The sequence below is a fragment of the Protomyctophum parallelum genome, assembly GCF_964188405.1.
Source record: "Protomyctophum parallelum genome assembly, chromosome: 12".
NCBI classification, from domain to species: domain Eukaryota; kingdom Metazoa; phylum Chordata; class Actinopteri; order Myctophiformes; family Myctophidae; genus Protomyctophum; species Protomyctophum parallelum.
Genome location: NC_139712.1, coordinates 33,955,667 through 33,978,528, shown reverse-complemented (window position 1 = coordinate 33,978,528; position 22,862 = coordinate 33,955,667). Strand labels below are relative to the sequence as shown.

Below are 22,862 nucleotides of genomic sequence, written 5' to 3'. Positions count from 1 at the left end.
GCAGAGCTAGCTGTCGACTCTACATATGCTGCTGTCGGGCAGAAATCACGGTTTTCCATATTTCAACGTTTTTCCTCCATAAATGAATGCCCCACTTCATTGTACGTGAGAGTGTCACGCGTGGCCTGGGCCGCGGCTGAGCGGTCCAGGCACCTAGGCCGGTAATCCAGCCTGACGGCATGCCGCAGGTTCGAGTCCCGAGCCCGTCGGCCTTTGCCGCATGTCTTCCCCCTCCAATGCCTCCATCTCTCTCCCCCTTTCCTGTCCAAACATTACTGTACCAAATAAATTCAAATAAAAAAGGCAAAATATCTAAAAAAAAACTGTGTGTCACACGAAAGTAGCAAAAATAGCTGATCTACAAGCTCACAACGTTGTGAGCTTGTAGATCAGCTATTTTCAAATAGACAGGTTATTTTCATCCCCATTTCCTGAAAGGTTACCGTTTTGGACAGCCAAGGTTTCCACCCTGTGATATACTATCCTACCAACCTGCGAGAGGTCAAGGGTTAAGGGCACCAATGCACATGACGCGCATGCACACCCACACACACACACACAGTTGCCCCATGCAAACATACTGTAGCACGTGCACTGTTTTGCCACATCTCCAGCAAAGCAGTTTAATGCAATTAGCAGGAAAAAAAAGGTAATGTTATTTGCAGACGAATCGTAAGTAAGTGTGTGTATGTGTGCGCACGCACACACGCACGCGTGTGCACACACACACACACCATAAGCAAACTGTCCCTCTCCCACGTGGTTGCAGCTAAGAAAGAGGTATTCATTGCTCATGCATGCATGCGTGCGCGGGTATGTGTGTGTGTGTGTGTGGACAGTGAAAAAGATCATGAGACACATTTACGTCAGACAAGGGAGTCGGACAAACCACCACTAATTTCACAGAGGAGCTCTTTTGAAGGGCAAGAGACAGACAGAGAAAGAGAAGATAAAGACAAGAGATCATTACGATATGAAGGTCCAACTCGCAACTTTGCGTGCGTGCATGGCATGCACGTCGCGCATGACACTGTGCACATATCTCTGGCACCGAGCAGTTCGGCGAAAGCAGGCGTGATGCCAACTAATTGTCTCTCTCTCTCTCTCTCTCACTCAACTCACTGCCGCGCTACATGTATGTTTAGCAATCTGCCTCTCTTTGTCTGCATCATCTCACCACAGATACACGCGGATTAGTGCTAAAATGATGACATCCTAATCCTTGATTTGCTCTGTGCTAAATAAATATTAATCCAGCCTAGGCTCATCGTGGCGCTCTTGTAAGGTACAACATATACAATATGAAAGGGCTTAGCCGTTACATAAATCACGCTCTTAGCTTCGCCCGATGAGGCACAAACTGTGAGCACACACACACAGACATGGACACAAAGCACGTGCACGCACAACGCAGTCCATGTCCATGTCCGTGCATGCATGTGCTTTGGGCTTACACACACACACACATCCTGATTGCTATAAAACTGTGGGTTGGGGGGGTGGTGGTGGTTTGGAGGGGGTATAGGGTGGGATTATTTGCCAAGTGAAATTAATAATCCCGCTAAATACAGAGCCAGAAAAAAGAAGAAGAAAAAAAAAAAGACCTTGGTCTGTGCACAGGCTGTTTTCTCTTGGGATGTGTGGAGGGGAATGAGTACAATTATTAAATACACTGGTGTTATTTCTAACCCCACTGACTCCCACACTGAGGCAGTTTGGCAATAAGCACTACTGGGAACATGCTAAATGAAAGCCAGCATTGCTGTCGACATGCACGCATGCACGCACGCAAGCGCAAGCGCAAGCACACACAAAAAAAACTGACAAGACTGTGGCAGAGCAGCGTAGAAGAGGTTAAACAAACACTGTCTACGTCAGTCAGGGATAGTGTGCATGCACTCACACACATACATACATGCACACACACACACACACACACAGCAGGCTCCGACGCAAATATTTCACATTCACCTGGCAAATATAAAAGGCTGGTTTTACTGCATCAAACCACCATAGGTTACGCTTCCGCAACACTTTTTTTTACTCCCGTGGTTGGGAAATAGTTTGCAACACCAGAAGTCAAACTACTGAACTCCTTTTCATAAGCTTTTAGTTTTAATGTACAGTATATCTCAAATAAGAGCAAAAAGCAGGATAACAACCCCCCCCCCCCCCCCCCCCCCCCGCCCCCATTCTGTTATATTTCTAAACTGATGCAGGGTCGTGTAGCTCTCACTTAATGGAAAAACTACTCATTTTCACTATTTGAAACCGGCTCCTGAAATGTTAAAAGTACTTCAAGTGTAGTGGAGTGAAAGTCATGAGTATCCAGAAATATTAAAGTAGATACTCAATAAATTGCACTTGAATGGAGCACTGTAGTAAACATACTTTATTACTGTCTGACACGGAGTCCAACACTGCCCTCTCCAAGTCATTCTGCTACGGTTGCATTTATTTAAGTTGGCTACAACTTAACAGTTAGGCCGATGACGAAGAACCAATCGCATATGATGTGTGCCGCCTTACCGCCGCAGCGCCGTTGGAGGGGCAGCTGGCGATCAGTATCAGTAACCATCAGCACAAATGAGGTAGCATCGTACTGGTGCTACAGCGATGTGGTTGCTGAGCATGGCATTATTACAGTGTAAGAGTAAGCTGACAGGGACATCTTGTCTCTCTCCTGTCTCTAAGTCAGCTAATTTATGTTTGCCTAACCTGTATTTAGCTCCCCAATTATACTGTCACACATATGCGTAATGCGCGCGCACACGACCAGTGTCTGTGTTTTTGTGCCATGTATTCAAGTCCGAATGGATCGCAATTTCAAATGAGCTGTGAAGGAACAGTACTTAAGGCAATGAAACAAACTAGTATCTGAAGAGAAGAGAAGAGAAGAGAAGAGAAGAGAAGAGAAGAGAAGAGAAGAGAAGAGAAGCTTGTAGAGTGGAGTACAGGAGAGAGACAGACACACTTTGTTAATTTCTCAGAGACATTTTCTTGGACATGATGGACAACGTCTGTGCTCTCTTCCAGGGGCTAACAATAAAGTTTAGAGTTCAAACCCTGCTGGTTTGTAAAGACGGTGCTTGGTGGGGATCATGCCTTGTTATTATCTTCATAAACATAATCATAGGGCAGGTAGTCCCGGCTGACGCCACAAGCTATGTGCCCCTCACATAGCTCTCCCCAGCACTTGTACAACACACCACAGAACAAGGCCATGAATTTATTGAATATTGTTCTTTTAAAATACTCCTGTCTCGTGTAAAAAAAAAAAATAATGTACAGTACAAACATAGAGGTCTAAATGTGAGCAAAGAATGACACACACACACACACACACACACACACACACACACACACACACACACACACACACACACACACACACACACACACACACACACACACACACACACACACACACACACACACACACACACACACACACACACACACACACACACACACACACACACACACACACACACACACAGCCTTCCGAGAGGTCGGATACTCGTGACAGGCCTAATTTCTGGAGCAGCGAATTACTAATTAACTTAAGCTTTCGGGCTCTCTATTTAATTAGAGAGGTCTACAAATGAACTTTAGACCAAAGCCCATTTGCTTTTTAAACAAACCCCCGTTTTCTGACAGCTGTTGTGAGTTTGCCCTCTTCTCACAAAAACCACAAGGAAAACACGGTCGTTAGACTTCATGCCATGGCGGCTGGGCCCTCTTTTTGGTTACCGAGAGGGGAGAAGAGGAAAGACTGGGCTGGGGAGGAGGGGGACACAAGTTGAAAAGTGTACGTTTTAATTGGATTTCACTACAAACAAACAGACTGTCAGACATAATTATCGTGGTTTTTAGATTACCGCCGCAATATTCTTTTATCAAATAAACACCATGTCACGCAAGGCTAGGGCAAAGCCGTTGAGTGAGGAACTGAGGTCGTAATGGAGCCACATTACCTTTTCCTCTGCTTGCTCAAGAAAAATCACTGCCATTAGACATATAGAGACACAATGACATGTGCGTGTACAACATCTCACTGACAAGTGGACAAAGAAAATAGCACATGACTGCAGCGACTGGTGAATTATCAAATGAAGGTGTGTGTGTGTGTGTGTGTGTGTGTGTGTGTGTGTGTGTCACCTTGCACTTAAAGCTACAGCCAGGCGACAATGGAGGTCAATGACAAGGCAGCCGAGGACCAGACTCAGCAATGTTGTCTGCATGCATGCACGCACGCACCCACACTTGTTTTTTGTGATAAATATATTGTGTGTGTGTGTGTGTGTGTGTGTGTGTGTGTGTGTGTGTGTGTGTGTGTGTGTGTGTGTGTGTGTGTGTGTGTGTGTGTGTGTGTGCGCGCATGCTGGTCTGCCAAAAATACACGTTTGTGTGTGTGTGTCTGCGACTCTGCGTGCCTTTTGTTTTTAACATTCCAACACGGTACAGGCCTGAGTGGCTTTAACAAGCCAAAAAAAGAACACAGGACCATCCATCAGCTCACCGTGACAACTGTTTAGCTATTGTATTAAAAAGGAGGAGAAGAAGAAGAAAAAAAGACCATTCCCAGACATAGTTTGGTTACTTGGACGATTCGTCCATGCAAGACCATCCTATATATCTGCTCCCATCTGGTTTGGGACAGAACCCAGCCATAGATAGACGCCCCCCCCCCCCTCCCTTCCATCCCTCTGTGTATTTAGTCTAGAGGGGCAGGGAGCAGATACATCAGTGGAGCCACTGACAACACTGGCCCTGATGATACTGACAAGTCCATAAACAGGAACAACCGTCCCTCTGCTCTGGTCTTCCTCTTTACTGTCACTCAGAAAAAAAAAATATATATATATATATATATATATACACACACACACACACACACCGGTACATATATTTTTATTTCTGTTTTTTTTAGTGGTGTTTTATATATGTATATATAATATATAAGTCACACATCTCACATCTCACACGTATAGATGTGAGATTCGGTCCGGCCCTCACGGGCGCTCACACTAGTCACACCGGCCAATATGCCCATATATGGGTGTATGAAGAGGCCTCCAGGGGACAGATGCGCAAATCGGTGTTGTTCGTCATCATCCTTGGGGGTGAATCAAAAAGGATGTTTTTTTTTCCTGGAGACGAGGGATGCAGCATTTGTATCTTTGATGAAGCTCATCTATTTTTCAAAAAGTGACTTATATGTTTTGGTTTGGCTTCCTCAGCTCTGGGCTCACGTAACTCAGCCCAGTCGATCATAATGTATAATAACCATAATACTCAAAAGATGAGATTCTCACACAATACCAGTGAAACCACACAGAGGGTAAATTCATCAGCTCATGATGTTCTCATTGCGCTGTTTGCTTAACCCCAACAGTCATGCATAATTAATATGTTTCTTATTCCCTAATGAAGGCTGCCAACAGCCTTGATATCAATCCGCACACACACACACACACACACACACACACACCACACACACACACATCATTGCATGGAATGCTAATGACTAATGAGAGCAGAAAAGGTGACATCAAACAGTGTATGATATCTGAGGGCTCCACGTGTTAATCTCATTCTCTTCCATTAAACACAGAGATGTGGGCCATGATGATATATGCAAGTGGGACCCCCCAAATACTTGGTAAAACACTCCTATTTGTAACGATAAAATAGCATTAATAAAAGTAATAAATGAGAACTTACAGAGTATACTTCGTATGTTCCATTGATCTGAGCACAATCGTTAAAGTATAAACCTGCTCTGGAAACGCATGAGGCTCACCCATCTGACCACTTATAGAAAGTAGTCCGAAAACACTTTTTCCAAGTTTCTCAAGAGGACTCTAATCGAGAAAAGGTTGAGAACCAACCTCTGTAATAACCCTATTTGCTGTTAATGTCAACTTCTCTCTCTCCCTCTCTCTCTGTCTCACATAAACAAACACACAAACACAGTACAGTACACACACACACACATTCATATTTCAAGCCATCTTTATTCTAAGAAGTTGAATAGCACAAAAGGAATCTCACTCACAGTAATTGAGTGTTATTCACTTCAGTTGGACCAAACTTTTACTCATTGGACATAGTTTTTCTTTTCAATCTGCTTCTACTGGAAATTGCCAGTACTTGAACAATATTATCTGTACTGTGAGTAGGCCTATATAATATGCAAGGTTTTTTTTTCCCTCTCTTTTATTTTATTTTTTTGCTCCGCCAGGTTTGTGTAGACATGGTTATGAAAACAGTTTTGAAGGCAATCGATAGAGCTGTGGCTTGGCAACCTTTTGTACTCTGCTGCTACTCTTGTTTACGAGCGGAGCAGCAATATGCAGCCTTGGAACACTTTGTTTAAGATGAGAACTTTAAAACGAGTAGTTCACCCAATTGTTTTTAGTTTTTGTCACATACCGAGTCATCGATCAGTAGGAGACTCTACAAGTCTCCTAACAGAGACTCTACAAGTCTCCTAACAGAGACTCTACCGGTCATCGAATGATTGGCATACATTTTTCTGGGCTGTATTAGTATTTATGTTGTGTTTTATTGTTGTTGTATAGTCCATTGGTGTTCCATGTCTCATAGTGGACAGCAATGGAGAAAGAAAAACGAGGTTTGGCTTTTTTGCGTCCAATCCACAATCCATTTTGAATGGTGGTGATACTGGAGGGAGGAGCAAGTGTCCTACACTGCAAAGTGGGGGGACAATTAAGTGTCCAACAAATTAACTGGACATGTCTCCTAAACGTGGAAAGTGAACTGCGTAATGACGACCAGTAAAAATAAAGTGTTTTTTTTTATCAGCAAGAGGAGGGAGTTTCTCGTCGGGTTCAGGTTGCCCAACACTGTTTAGTTTGGCATTAACATCCTGACTCTCCCGTTCACCCCTGCCTGTCAAAGAGGAGGGGGGGTGGAAGGCTAATATGGAGACAAGGCACATGAGAGAAAGAGATACACAGAAAAGACACGGAGAGAGACAGAACGAGAGTGTAAAAGCCAGAGGCAACGTGCGAGAAGGAGAGTGAGAAAGAGCAGAGGATTCATTCCACACTAGCCTGTCTTATTTGACCTAAACCTGAGTATCCCATACCCCCCCCCCCCCCCCCCCCCCTCCGGGGCCCCTAGGAGCACAGATCAAACACAAGGAGTCCTTCAACACACCGCCCCAATTGTTCTTTCCCCCTCCACTTTGAAATGAAAAGAATAAACATATTATCCCCAAACGAAACAGCCGAGCCCTGCATGTTTTTCCACGGCCCAATATCCTGTGCCGAGGAGAAAGAAGGCCCATGCAAAACAGGCAGGGAGCCTGAGAACTGGACCGAGCTGAGAGAGCACAGAGGGAAGAGAAAAATCCCCGTTTTCGTTCTTTTTTTTTTCTCTCCCCAAGAGACTGACGGAGGCATGGTGAGCTGGGAGAGAGAGGCTATAGAGACAAGAGAGAGAGGCTAAAGACAAGAGAGATGATACATTAGAGAGAGAGAGAGAGAGAGAGAGGATACATGTGAAAAAGACAGATGAAAAAGAGAAAGACAGACAGAGCGAGAGCAAGAGAGAGAGAGAGAGAGAGAGAGAGAGAGAAAGAGAGAGTAACGCAATCCTGACTGGCGCGGGCCCAACAGCAACAAAAACATTTAGATAACCACGTTCAATAATGAATGATTTCAATGAGGACAAAAATTACATTTCCTCCAGATAACATGCTCCCTTCCCATAACAGGGCCGGCGGAGCCCAGAAAACCCACGTCACATCTTCTACTGCCGGGCCGGCCGTGTGCTGTGTATATACGAGTATATCGCCGCGTTTTAGGGCAGAGAGAGAGAGAGAGAGAGAGAGAGAGAGCGCTACAGGCCAGTCTGTGACATCTAGACTAGAGCCTCAGCTGGGGAAGAGCTACAAATCACAGTCCAGGCTCGCCTCAAGGCCTGGTTATACTTTGCATGTCCGTGTAGCCGCGAGGGTCTGTACATACATACACACATACTACTATCTGGTGTGTCTGCCAGCGTGCAGACGTTCAACACATGCACGCTACAAATCAAAATGGCAAAAGAAATCTGCCGCACATACTTCCACTTCTGCACTGCACTGCACACTCTTTCATCTGCCGCTCCGATTGTCACGGAGATTTCTCCCCCATGAATTGAAGCACATTTTGCTCGTCTTTATAGGCTTTTTAACTATTTAGAGTTACGCGGCGGATGCTACGGTATAGCGAGTGACAGATCTACTTACTCAAGACGTCGCAGCCATTTTGCTTTTCTGGTACATGTGCAAGAGTGCGTACAGAAAGTCTGGGAGGCACTTGAATGTCCACACTAGCACGGACATGAGCTGGTGGTGACAAAAACAAATGTATGTGAGGGTCAAAGTGGGGTCCAGGAACTCTCAGGGTTTCTTGAGGCCGTTCTAAATTGACAGTATATAAATGAAACCATTTGGTTCCAGTTGTATACGGTCAGAGTTAAGGGGAATCCTTGTAATCTAAAGGTTTAGGTCCCTAGCGGACCTTCCGCGGCTAGGAGGTGGTTGTGGGAAGTATAATTTGGCCTTCAGACTCCACCGGCAGGGTAGTGGCTCAAGTGATGGTTTTTAGACCAAAGCGACGCTCGGTTTCATAACCAAGCGATCACAGCTGCACACCGCACTTGATCTTCACAGGTGGTGTGGGTCACTCCAAGAACACCATTACCCCCCCCCCCCCCCCCCCCCCCCCACACACACACACACACACACACACACTTCTTTTTTACAGGTGCAAGTGTGTCGAGTCGATAGAGGATGAAAAGCATGGAAATAATAAAGTGCAAGGAAATGATTCAGAGTGTGTGTGTGTGTGTGTGTGTGTGTGTGTGTGTGTGTGTGTGTGTCTTGTATTACTAATAGGGTCAAACAAGTATACTGGTAGTAGAATTTGATAAATAGACCTTGTGAGGAAAATGTTCCTGGTTCTCAAGAGAAATGGTTGTTTTATGGTTTTCAAAAACAAAAAGAAGAAGTTGGGCTTACGGTTAGGAAAGGATTCAGAGTAGGGGTTAAACTAAGGATTATAGGCATTTAGAGGCAGCGCTGTGCATTGTGAGCTTGTAGATCAGCTATTTGTGGCTTTTGGGTTATGATAAACAAAATGTCATAAAGTCACGGACATAATGTTTTGGGGGATGTCCTCAAAAGTAGAGTAATACTGTGTGTGTGTGTGTGTGTGTGTGTGTGTGTGTGTGTGTGTGTGTGTGTGTGTGTGTGTGTGTGTGTGTGTGTGTCTTTTTTTTGTCCACTGGCACGTTTCCTCCTCACCATTAGCATATGAAAAGGCGAGGGAAGGCGTGCAAAAGGTCACCGAAAGAGGATCCTGTCCAATGAGGGACAACAAAAAAACAGGCCACTCCGCTCTTTGTGGCGTTCCATGTTCGCTGTGCACCCCCCCACCCCCCCCCTCCTTCCCCCCATACCCAGACCCCCCCCCCCCCCCCCCCCCATACTTCCATACAATTCCATACACCAGATGTAATAGCTGACCATGACGGTTGATCATAAATCGTGCCACCCAAGACCGGTCGGGTCACACGCAATTCACAGCAGGCGGCAGCGATTCTTATTTTACCACACACCCATGGACCCATGGACAATTATATCACGATATGTTCAACCAAATACCTCAATATACCTGTACTGTAGCTATTGTGGGAGAAGGTCAATTTCACAAAATATTTGTAAACTAAGAGATTTCTTATACTAATCAATAATGTCTATATAATAACTTTAGTGATACAATGGAACAGACAGAGCAGTAAGTCAAGTTCAGAGATGTAGTGTAAATAGACCACGTATGCCATATCACGATATTGTCATATACAAAAGACAGACAATATCTAGTCTCATATCACGCAATATCAATATCGTTGTTGTTGGGCCACAACCTCTTATCTCCATGTCTTGTAATGTGCTTTCTTTTTATAAATGAATGTCATACTTCACCAATACTACAGTGTCACACAAAAGTAGCAAAGATAGCCGATCTACAAGCTCCAAACATGCCGTGTTATGCCACGTTTTGGGCTTGTAGATCTGCTATTCTTATTTCTTTGCTAATATTTGTCCTGAAAACGAACAGTTTACTTTATCCATCGACGACATGCATGTGCCACGGGTGCACGCACAGTACGTGCAAGAAGCGCACCTGCCCGCCGTGGTACCCGCCCAGTAACACGAATCCACAATTCCCTCTACTTAGACAACATCCCTCGAAACCCCTCGCCAAACATCTCAATAAAAAAGGTGGAAACATCAGCCCCGAACCAGCGTAGTAGTTGTGCAGCTTCCTTCCCATGTAAATGCTACCTCCAGTCACATGCGTGCACTTCATAATTGCACACTCCAGTGCTTTGGGGGCTGTTGTTTAGTATATACATGGGAGGCTTAGGCAGCCGGCCGGGGAGTTTACCGGTCTCCGCGGCAGTGACTCTATTATCATACACATTACCTCACGTGACAGCTGCCATCTGCAGGCATCCATCCACACACAAAACGGGCAGGAAAACACCCGTCCCGCCCGTCCCCGTCCCCCCCGTTTCCGGGGGTCCGGCGCGTCGTCCCTCGACCAAATAAAACTAAAATATACTCTCTCCCTCTTCTCTGTGTCTCTCTGTACCGGCAAACTGAGACCGGACACAGGGAGGTAACCCAGAAGGGAGAGGGAGAGAGACGAGAGAGAGAGAGAGAGAGAGAGAGGGGTAGAGCATTTCATCTCTCTTTCATCTCTGTCACCCAGTCAAGCGTTCAATGCCCCATTCAGCGCCTGCCCGGCATTATGCAAAATAATGCTAATCCCCGTCACCGTGCTTTCACACTTGTATAAACCGCCGTCCCTGCCTCTGAAAAGCAATTATATCAGTTTACGTTCCTGTCAAAAAACAGGATTAGTGCGCAAGTACTAGTAGCACCAAGCAAGGCCCCATCTCCATCCACCTTTGGCTTGCGGGGTGCACGGAATCATTCAATGTTTATCCTACTACTCCAACAACAACAATTGGCATTTGCTGGTCCGGGGGGGGTATACGTTCAACCACTTAAAACCTATTTTATGTTGTTCCATGTCAAATAGCACAAAAATAGCTTGAGCTACAAGCGTCAAAACTCCATCGCAACGACATCCAATTGTTTGTCTATTTTCGCCAAACGTTTGTCTATTTTTCGCCCATTATTTATGACGTGACGAGCCGCCACTAGGGTTCCTGCGGTTAAAGATGTGTTGTAATTAGATAGTTGAGGGGAGGGCGCTGCATTTCAAAGGGAGAGCTTCAGTCACATCGCTGCTGCTATCTGGGCTGCATGCATGCAGCGCGTCGCTGCCAGGACCTCCGTCGTGTACGCTAATCAGAAACAAATTTAACCATGTCGCTACACACAGACGCACCAGTCCCACTGTCAGCCCTGCCCTCAGCATGGTGCACACATGCATCCGTCTCTCTCGCTCATGCACACACACACACACACACACACACACACGTGCGCAAACCCACTCCAGCCGATTGCCACATTGCTGCCACATGCACACATAAGTTTACAAGCAGACACAGACACACACACGCCGGGAGAGGAAGAACGACAACGTATCATTTTGAATATGCAAATGTTCACACAAGTGGAACGTGTGTAAACAGGAATCATTGTGAGCTAGTTTAAGTCTCTCTCTCTCTCTCTCTCTGTCTCTCATATATTTTGGGGGTGGACAGGAAGGTGGGCGTAAACCCCACCACACACCACCCCACCCCACCCCAGCTGAGAGATCAGGGCACATTAGTCAGCGCAATTAACCAGGTCACCATGGAAACTAATGAAATTTGGCAACGAGGGCCGGCCGGCGACTTCAATGACCTGGGCTGGTTATGTGTGCTAGCGTGGGGGGGCTGGCCGCTTCGCCTCACACACACACACACACACACACACACACACCCATTACTCTCTGTTCTGCCATGGTGGCACAATGGAATCGCTTGTGTCTGGGCCCATATACCCACCGGCGGTACAAGCTCACCGCCTGACAATTTGCATATGTTAATATAATTAAGTGCTAATTACACTAAAAATCTGCACATATTCACAAGCACCCTCCCCGGGAGCTATAGAGGAGCTTGATCCCATTCCAAGTCTTTAACCCTCCTCCTCCTGATGTTGATGCGCGTGCGTGCGTGTGTGTGTGTGTGTGTGTGACTATACTTGTGAGGACCAAATGCCCCCACAAGTATAGTGGAATGTGAAAAAGATGTTTGGACCATTTTCCTGATTCTCAGTGTCAAGACGTATTGTTTTATGGTTGAAAAAAATATATATATAGTTTACAATGTGAAAAAGATTCAGGTAGGGGTTAGGTTTAGGATTGGACATTTTGACGTTTGGTTTAGGCCTTTAGGGATTAGAGATATAGATTCATTATGCCTGATTTACACTTAGTTGTGTGCTGATCTGCTGATAAAGCTACGCAACATGTTGCAGTGAGTGATATGCGTTGCAAACTTGTAGATCTTACCTATTTCGGCTTTAGGCTTATGGTTAGAAATTGCATACAAAAAATTGGCATTCATAAATTAACTGTCTTAAAATGACGACGTCCTCGCAAGTATAGTAAGATAAACCTGTGCGTGTGTGTGTGTGTGTGTGTGTGCACTATAGTGCCCCAGGGCTGACACAGAAAGCCCCCCTCTTTTGAGACATGAAGCTGAGCCGCTGCCGACTTCTCGGCTTCTCCCCCCACAGGCGTCCCCAGGCCAAGAGACCACAGCATTACCACTCATGCATGCATGCACACACACACACACACACACACACACACACACACACACACACTTTCCTCCATTTCTTTGTATTTTCTTTTACTTGCCAGCGTGTCAGATGTGCGTTCTGCTACATAACCTAAAATTAAAAACACTACCATCTATGGGTACTCACAGGACACTCACAGTCAAATACAATCGACACAAAAAAAGTCTGCCAGCCTGCCTGCCTGCGAGCGCACGTGCGTGCGTGCGGTGCTTTCCTGGTTGTTTCAGTGTCACACTGGGCTGAGAGACTACGTGATAGCAGAGGTATCTCGTTTCATCCGCTGCGTTCGTCCATCTTGTTTTAAAGGCAGAAGCCCTGGATATGTTCACAACGGTGCTACGACTCGCATGCAGCCCGGCCACGACCGCAAAGATACTTTAGTCATCCGAGATGTTTGAAGGAGGCGGAAACATCTACATGACCCCTCCACCCCCACTGTGTGTGTGCGTGCGTGTGTGTGAGAGAATGGTGGACAGGCAGTTGTGCTTTTCACATCATAGATGGCCATGAATCCAATAGGACACCAAAGCCTGATTTATAGTTGGTTACATGCCTGTGTTTCGCACCAATAATAGTAGACCTACAACACATTGGGATTCGGGAGCTTGTAGATCTGCCATTTTGGGGTGCGTGACGCAGCACACAAAATACCAAATATGAGTCAGTCATGAGCTTTGCTACGATTAGGACTCTTGTTGTCCTCCGTCTCTCTCTCCCTCTCCATGTCCAACTGTCCATCGCTCACACTCCATCAAGGGTATGATAATCACTTGAACCTGAGCATCCATATTATTCTGGGAGGGGGAACATTTAGCCAAAAATAGCAGATCTAACAACCCTGTAGATGAGCTATTTTGGGGGAAGAGATTTGGTATAGATTGGAGAAAAAAAAGAGCACAACGAGACCGAGTACAGTTGTAACTCGGGTCCGTTTTACTGAGCATAGAGGGTTGTTTAAGTGGTTAAAACAGTCACCCTCCGCTGTTTAAGACTGAATGGAGGAGAAATCCCCTTGCACACAAAGATATGAAATATACACCATAGTGCCACGCGCACGCACACACGCACACCAGATGGCACAGGAAGGAAGATTAAATAAACACACACACCTAGCAGACAGACAGACGTCTCTCTGTGCACTGTCCCTTAATGAGTGTGTGTGCGGAGCCACGGGTGCAGGACTCTCATTCGCTGGACTGTCAATAAGACGTAGCATTATGACTATGTTAATGCACTTCTCCCTCCCCCCAGTAATCACACACACACACACACACACACACACACACACACACACACAAGCCAGATGTTATATTGCACAAAAGGAGGAAATCTCGACGTGGTGTCGATGGGCTCCTATGCAAAAGATTAAAAAAAAATTAATGAAAGAAACGTCTATAGCAGAAGAAGAAGAAGAAGACAAACGTTATAGTGGTCGAAGTGTGTAGTAAGCTCTTCCATGCGCTCAACCGTGACGCTTGGTAATGCAGGTTTAGATGTAGACCTCTGTGTGTGCGTGCGTGTGTGCGTCATCGATGGGGGGGGGGGGGGGGGGGGTTGGTGGAGGGCTGGGAGGGGGGGGGGGGGGGGGTTGGTGGAGGGATGGGGGGGGGGGGGGCTCCCCCTCACTAATACCCACTACTCGGATTACCACAGAGTCTTAAGTATTCAACCGGACCCATATTTTCCCTTTCTGGCTTTTTAGCCAAATTAGCTGTCTTTACAGTGTAAAGCAGAATATAGCCCTCCTTACTAAAGGCCTATGGGGATCCACGTACGCCGACTTAAAAATGCAGCGATAGCCTTGTTGCAAAGCTCCTCTCTCTCTCTCCCCATTTATTTCTCTATCTCTCCCTCTCTCTCTATTTCTTTCGCTCTCCCTCTCTCTCCCGCTCCCTCTTTCTTGCAGCAAAAGGCTCCTAAATCAACCGGCCTCCTCTATTAGACGGGAGACTTATTGAGGTAGAAACCATAAAAAATGAAGAAGGGAAATTTAATCCCTGAAATATTGATTTGCACATTAATATCAGATAGGCAGAGGGCAATCTAGCCGGGTGGAAATGACACATTGTCGACCCCTAGGAGAGGCTCGAGCCAATCTTCTAGGCTGCATGTGTCGGTGCCCAGGAGTTATAGGACAGGCTCATCCCCTGCCTGCCTGGCTCCCCCCTTACTATCCTCTCCTCCTCCTTCCTCAAAACCCCCTCATCCATCCATCCCTCTCTCTCTGCTCTCCCCCCTACACACACACACACACACACACATACACACACACGGTTTCCGAGGGCCCCTTAATGAAGGCTGTGAAGCTGAAATGCATTAGGGTTTAATAATCAAGAAGCATCTTAAAGCCAACAGCTATTGTCGTCGTCGTCGTCCCCCCGTCGTCGTCCCCCCCCCCCCACACACACACACACACACACACACACACACACACACACACACACACACCCCGTCTCATCCGTTGCTAATGGCAAAATGAAAAGTGTGTGCTGCTTTAATAACATGCAGAGAAGTACAAGCACACGCTCAGCCACACACACACACACGCCTTTGCCATCAAGATCATCTCCGGAATAAAAAACAAGAGGCCTGCTCTTGCAAACATAAAACTCTAAATTATCTCAAAAGAATAACACATATTCAGCCAGTGTGAGATAACAATGTCATTAACTGATGAAATGCAATGCAATTAGATAGTGTCATCTTTTCTCATAATTTCACTTCTGCATGTTTTTGTGTTGTTTGTGTTTTGTTTTTTACTATGGGACCTTTTTGTAATGTGATGCATAATTCGAAGGAAATGTAATTAAATATAATTGGCCAGGCACTAGAGCTCTGACACACACACACACACACACACACACACACACACACACACAAAAGTCTAGCACACACACACACACACACACACACACCTCTAGCTCAAAATTACCAAGAGTCGGAAGTGTATCATTTTAATCACATTTATCTGAATTAATTCAATACATTTTAATTGTTTAATCAACAGAACTGTGATTGTTTCCCTAAATGTAAACATCAAATGTAGTCTATATAACTCTTCAGTCAACACAAAATAAATAATAATGAATGATCGCAATAATCATCATCATAATGTATTAATAATTTACATTGGAAAATGTAAATAGCACTAGTATGGAGTAGCCTATTAACAATCCACATTTATTCATGTCCAATAATCCAGAGAAACTCGTATTTCCATTAAAAAGTGCTCTTAGTCTGAACGCATCGTAATCCAAAGAACAACCATCGAAAAGTGTGGGGGGTGAAGGGACTGGGACAATAACGTATATTTAGTGGATTAAATAAACAAATGCAGAAATCCGTAGAAAAATGTCTGGAAAGCCGTATATACAGCCCTGTATAAATTCCTCTGGCAGTTTATTCTAGACTAGGCTATACAGTACATTCGGGAGCGCACAGTCTCTCTCTCTCTCCCCCAGACACACACAGTCTCTCTCCCAGACACACACACTGTGACACAGTCTCTCTCACACACACACACACACACACACACACACACACACACAGTCACACACTTACAGTACATACCCGGGTTTGAGACTGGCTAGCCTCTCACCGTGGCTTTTTTCCCTCTCTCTCTCCCTCTCTGCTCTCAATGCAAGCGATCGATGTCCCTGTCACTGTCGCGTCCCAATCCGAGCCAAGTCTCTCTACCTCAAACCAGCCATCAGGCGAAAAAAGCCAAGAACTCCCACCATCCGCCTCCTCTCTCTCTCTCTCCTTTCTCCCTCTCTCTCCCACTCCTCTCTCCCCCAAAAAAATATTAACACAAAACAATAGACATCGACATCGCACACAGAAGCTTGCTGCAACAATCCACCTCGCTAGGAAAAGGAAGGACAATTCATTATGATGACGGAGAAATTATGACCTCCCCACTGAAGCGAGAGAGGGGGGGAAACGGATCTGATTAGCCTATAAGGCAAATGGCAATGATGATACCGCCGAAGTTGAAAAAAGATAGAATATACATGCAAGAGTTATCGACACCTCATCATCTTCCCAATGGTGTTGTTTTTCATGCCAAAGAAAGAAAAATATGAATCCAGGAGTTGCTGCTGCTGCTGCATGGCTCCATGGGGACGTGCTGCTACCGTAGCCTACTCTCACTAGCCCGCAGATCGCGCTCCCTTCCTGGGCGACACAGCCACCCACGCCTCGGTAACGCCGGGGAGACGACTTTACGCGCAGCAGGTAAACGACACTTGCTTGGGGGAGAGAGAGAGGTGTGGGGGGGGGGGTGTTCTCATCTAAAACGTGCTGCTCGTGTGAACGATCAAAAGGGCGTTTTTGTTTTAAAATAATAATTCTCTAACACACCATGATGTCGATGGGATGGGGAAATGGTGGTGTCGAGTGACTGATCGTGTCACCCACCTCCTCCTCGGCTTATGAATGTGCCTCGGACTCGCGGAGGTGCATATGATGTGTGTATAAACCAGATGGACGTTATTATTGCGCTAGTATGCGCCTTTTTTGGATCAAAAACGTGGTTTGGGAGCCGAGAGGACTGTACCAGTCGAGAGCTATACGGTGCCGCTGGTGGAGGAAGAGGAAAACCCCTCTCGGGCTGCACTTGAAAAAACGAGGCGAAAAACACGGACATGAATGTCCGAGCGATCGGACCTTTATGTGAAACCACAAGCCACAAAGAAAGGACACACTGACTGACACAACAACGGCTCCTTTTGTTCTAAAAAGAGGTGCAATAATCTGCTCGGTCGGTCTACTCTGGACCCAATAACAACCCTTTTAGAATATAAACTTTGAAGAAGGCAGGTCTGTGGTTGTGGGGAGAGAGAGGTATCGGCTATGGTAGGCGAGACTGCATGGGCTCGATGTGGTCCGTCGCGAGGCGTCGCTAGCCGATCAGATCCGGGTCTAGCAGACAACGCGTTGTCGGCTAGATCGGGTCCGATCGGCAAGCGACAGCGAGTATCAAAAAGCATATAAACCGCCGCGTTCGGACAGTTCGCTCGCGTGAACCCCTCCGACTCTAGGCTATAGCCCCTGTCAGTGAGTTCAGTCGCTTGATTGTTTATTGTAGTCAAAAGCTCCACAAAACACAACACACACACACACACACACCACAGATCTACGAGCTAAAAACAACATTACACCGCATCCAACAACACCTGTTATCCAATCCACAACCCCGTGGCAAACCGTTCGGCGGAGGAGATCCGCCGAGAAAGATAATCGATACTCGACCTAAATTTAACACCGACCCTACTCAATAAAAGTTAAAGGGAGGAAGAAGAAGAGGAGAGAAGAGGAGAAGGGATAGGGAAAAAAACTTACTTTCTTCCCCCAGCCCCGTCCAGTCCACACACTAAAGATCCGCTCCGAGAAGAATCTCTTTGCTTTTGGTTTTTGGTTTTGTTTTAGGAAATAAAGCAGGAAAAAAGTCACATCCAGGCGGCTCGCGTCGCGATAGAATTTGACAACAACAAAAAAGGGCGAGGGGGAAAAAAATCAAAAACAGGGAAAAATAATAATCCTCCAACTTTATGACTGGTAGGGGGGAAAAGGAGCAAAAAAAAATACAAATGTCAAAGCGTTTTTAGAAAGCTATGGTCCTTTTCCTTTGGGTCCCGTACGTCCCCCCCGGTCGGTTAAAAGAACGTGTCCGACAGGCTTGCCTCGCACTTCGGCTTGTGTGGAGCAGGAGCTCTGGTGGAAAAACCGGAGGAAAGGAAATGAAAATCCGATATGTCTTTATTCTGCTAATTATTATCGTTTTAGCCCCCTGTTTAAAAAAAATGGCTGATTAAGTTGAGTGCGCATGTCTTTGTGTGTCTATTCCCGATATGCACTCTGGGAATGGAAGAGAGAGGGCGAATGAGAGAGGGAGGGAGGGAGCAAGAGAGAGAGAGAGAGGGGAGAGAGAGAGAGAGAGCGAGAGAGAGAGAGAGGAGAGAAGTGTAATTAGTGAGTTGATCAACAGTCTCCACATTGCAAATGACGCGCCCGCCGGAGCCCGGTGCGCGCACGCACACACACACACATACGCACGCGCGCAGTCGCGCACACTGAGCGCGTGCGTGAAAACGGAACCTAAAAAATGATCTAATGAGGAAAAAATCTTTGTAGGGTTTTATTTTCATAGTACGGCCGAAATGATAATGTAAGAACAATGAGAAACGGCTTCCATGCTCACCATAACAGGCTAGGCTGACTTTGAAAGTCATCTCTAAAAAAGATGGCTGTTGGACTGACGCATAAAATTCATCATAACACCAGCTCATTTTTTTTCCTCCTTCTACTTTTTAACAAAAACTGCGTTTTATGTTTTGTAACTTGGGGGTTCTTGATTATTATGGATATTGTTTGTTTTATTTTATTTATTGTGATGATAATGCGTGATGTATTAATTTAGACTTAGAGGGAATTCTGTTTTTGTTCGTGTATTCTGTGGAATACCAATATATATGAGTTTTAGCTATAAATCTGGCGTATAGTTCAATACAATATATTTCTAAACCGGTTAACAACATTAACAAATTAAATAGAACAAAACTAAATAAATAAAAACGATTATCTTAATATAGACTGGCGCACGACACAATACAGGCCTATAACATTTGGACACCACATGTGACGGATTATAGATTTCTATACTCAGCGCGAGATAAACGCATCAAAAATACCTGTACAATATTTACACGATATTGTTGTTAATGATAGACCTATAGTCTATTTTTATTTTATTTTTATAGCGAATTTTCTCGTGGTGAGAAGATGCATGGCTGTGTATAATATAGCCTATGCTAGTTTGTGCTGTACATATAAGGCGTGTGTGTGCGTGGCATAAACATTCACAAGCATTGGGGAAAAATCAAAGCTGCGATGCATCTAAGTAATCCACCGAACTCATCACTGCCCTTTCGGGACCTCCGGGGCCCGTGGCGGGTTCAATAGAGCCAAGCCGAACAATCCAATGCCAGGGTCACACACAAAATCCCCCCCCCCCCCTCTCTCTCTCCATTCAAAAACCTCCATTCACACGCGTATACATTTAGTGTCTTTACAATGTGTATTGGTCTGTTAGTCCCCTTTCTCCTTCAATGCAAACCGTTTACTGTGTGTATGTGTTATTTCCCCCTTCTCTCTACCCTCTCTTAATATAGTCGCTTTTGGGCACAAGAGGGGAGACTTTTAGCCCCGGTCGGTGTCAATCGGGGGAGAAAATCAAGATCTGTTCTCCTTCATGGAAAAAAAAATCGAAGCTGGGGGTGAATTGACTGCATGAGCCGGGGCTTGTGGATGTGATGATAAGGCTGCTGGCAGTGAACTATAGCACTCCACTCCACAGTCACATTGACTGGATAGGATAGCCTATATACTACTGCACCCGATCCGTACCAGGAGCCAGCAGACCCCCAGCACTCGACCCACCCGAGGCTGTTTATTCTAGGACTCGCACTGCTCGCTCTTGACAAGGCAAGCAAGGGGGCTTGGTGGTGGGCTGAGAGAGAGGAACAGAAGCGGATCTCTGCGCTATAGCCTGCACTTAAACCCTCTATTCTTCTTTAGCAGGCTACCTGGGAGTTACTATAGGGCTATACTATACTGTACTTGGACTGCCTTTTCCCTGAACTGCAAGCTCACAGCGCATGGTGCATTGTGGGCTTGTAGATCGGGTATTTTTGGGGGGGAGTAATACCCCCGCCCCCCATCCCAGTCTATGGATGCTGGGGGGGTTACAGCCTCCGTCCAGTTCTCCGGGGGAATCCCAAGCCACCGACCCCAGGAGGCGTCGCTCGCATGCAGCGGGCTCGGAGAAGGGGGACTATCCGCGGGACGGACCATGCAAGCACAAAGTGCACGGAGCGAGCTTTCTTTACAGCTTTGAGAAGCATGCTTAGGATCCCGACGCTATTGGAGTGGACTCGCAACGTTTGCCGGTTGTTATATACGCTTTATACCGGCCGAATGAAACGGAGGACTTTAGACATAACTCATGCAGGTTTCTATTTTTTACGTGACCAGTCTTCATTTGTGAGGATGCATTTTTTTTTTAACTATCTTTGTTAGATTCATTGTATTCTTCTTGCACCCATATTTATAGCGGAGTTATGCTTGCTTTTTCTGTTTGTTTTTCACTGAGAAAAAGGGAAAGTAAAGCGGATTTGAATAACTGTTAATAAGGCTATGCTGCTTATCTTAACCTTCACCCCTCCCTCCCTCCCTCCCTCCCTCGGTCCCCACCCTCCCTCCCTCTCTGCCCGGCAGACGATGCTCTTTCTCCGGGGGACTGCTTGACAATAGACCACCCTAACTAATATTTCGGTCTATTTCCATATCGCAGCATCCCCAATTAATTATAGATTCTTATCTGCAAACTATATAGGGCTAGTGTGTGTGTGTGTGTGTGTGTGTGTGTGTGTGTGTGTGTGTGTGTGTGTGTGTGTGTGTGTGTGTGTCGCGCGCACACGCGTGCGCGTGTGTGATATAACCCAAATGAATGACCACAAAATCCCCTAGCTGTTGTTGGCTCACGCAATAAGGGGCGTTTTGGCGCGTGATTAATTATCAATCATTCACGCGACTGTTGGCAATGTTTTTTTACGAGTTATATTTGGATAGCCCGAATTAAAAGTTTGTATTGTAGCCATGTGATCCCATGATGTTGTCTCTTTATGATCAATAACCATGAACTCTCCCCTGCATGCAGGGGCGTCTGTCAGAGCTTATAGTTATAGGGGGACCTATATTTGAAAATAAGTTATTCTAAACTCAGTTTGAATTAGCATTCCATTTCCCCAACATGATGTGATGCATGTTCATTTTGCGTTTTCGATTTTAACAAAACAAAACAAACATATATATATAGCCTATATATAAATATATAAATGTCGTTGTCCTGCCACGTACTTCAAAGAAGCGGCTGAGTGAGTGAGTGAGTGAGTGGCTAAAAACATGCAGCGGCAGCCAAAATGAGTGTTGCCCTATGCATCGGCGCCCTCGTGGGGCTGGATAGGTCACCGCGGGGGCTGGCTGACCCCGCTGCCTCCACACTGTCCACAGTCCACACACAACACCACCTGACCCGCTGCCATGCAGCACACTGACCCACTGGCCAACTGTCCTCCACACACACACACACACACACACACACACACACACACACACACACACACACACACATAGCCCCACACACACACATGTACACACAGCACACAGCACACACACCTATACTGACATATAGGCCATATGTCACAGGCTCACACTGCAACAACTTGTGTAGCTACAATTCGTTGAACGCAAGCCAGCAACAACCACGTTTGCAATTCTTTTTTATATAACAATTTTAAGCTCACATTAAAACACGACAATATTCACTCGATAGACATACAATATATATATATTTAATAATCAGCCTAATTGTGATTGTGGAATATGAATATATCATAAATAAATAAAATTTTAAAGCCAGAAAAGATTTAATGCAAATGTTAAAATCGATGGCCAGTTGTTGTCATCTCTGTTGAATTAATATCGACATTTAGACATGTAAATAATTTAATTATAAATAAAAACATTCCTCCCAAATTCAGTGCAAAAATGCCAAGGAAAATTGCGACAATTCGCAAAAACAGTTCACCAGCAAAAAAATAAAAAACATTCCACAGAAGAAATCTCAAATTCCACCTCTGAGGCAATGATGGAGTGAAAAACGCAGAAAGTGAAATAAATTAAGTTTTTGCTCACAGCAACCCGGCATAAACTCGGTCGACGTTTTCATTCTCAGCCTTAAAACCTATCCGACAACGGTCCATAAATATGCAGTCCTTTTTTACTTCGAATTATCTCACTAAATCCCCCCCTCCCCCCTCCAAAAAGCAATAAAGTATAAAGCCAGTGGTGCTGCAGAAGATAAATAAAAATGTAGTCTATCTGTACCTTTGGTATAAAGCATTCCGTTTTCTTCTTTCTTTCTTTCTTTCTTTCTTTCTATCTATCTATCTAT

At 45.5% G+C, this 22,862-nt stretch overlaps 1 protein-coding gene across 1 annotated transcript in view; it reads right to left on the bottom strand.

The window, feature by feature from the left end:
* zfhx4 (zinc finger homeobox 4) overlaps positions 1 to 18,670 on the bottom strand; it is a 124,314-nt gene extending 105,644 nt beyond the window's left edge. Inside the window, exon 1 of the mRNA XM_083778823.1 lies at positions 18,191 to 18,670. The gene's annotated coding sequence lies outside the window, so the exon portion shown is untranslated. The remainder of the gene's footprint in view (positions 1 to 18,190) is intronic.
* Between the last annotated feature and the right edge of the window lie 4,192 nt (positions 18,671 to 22,862).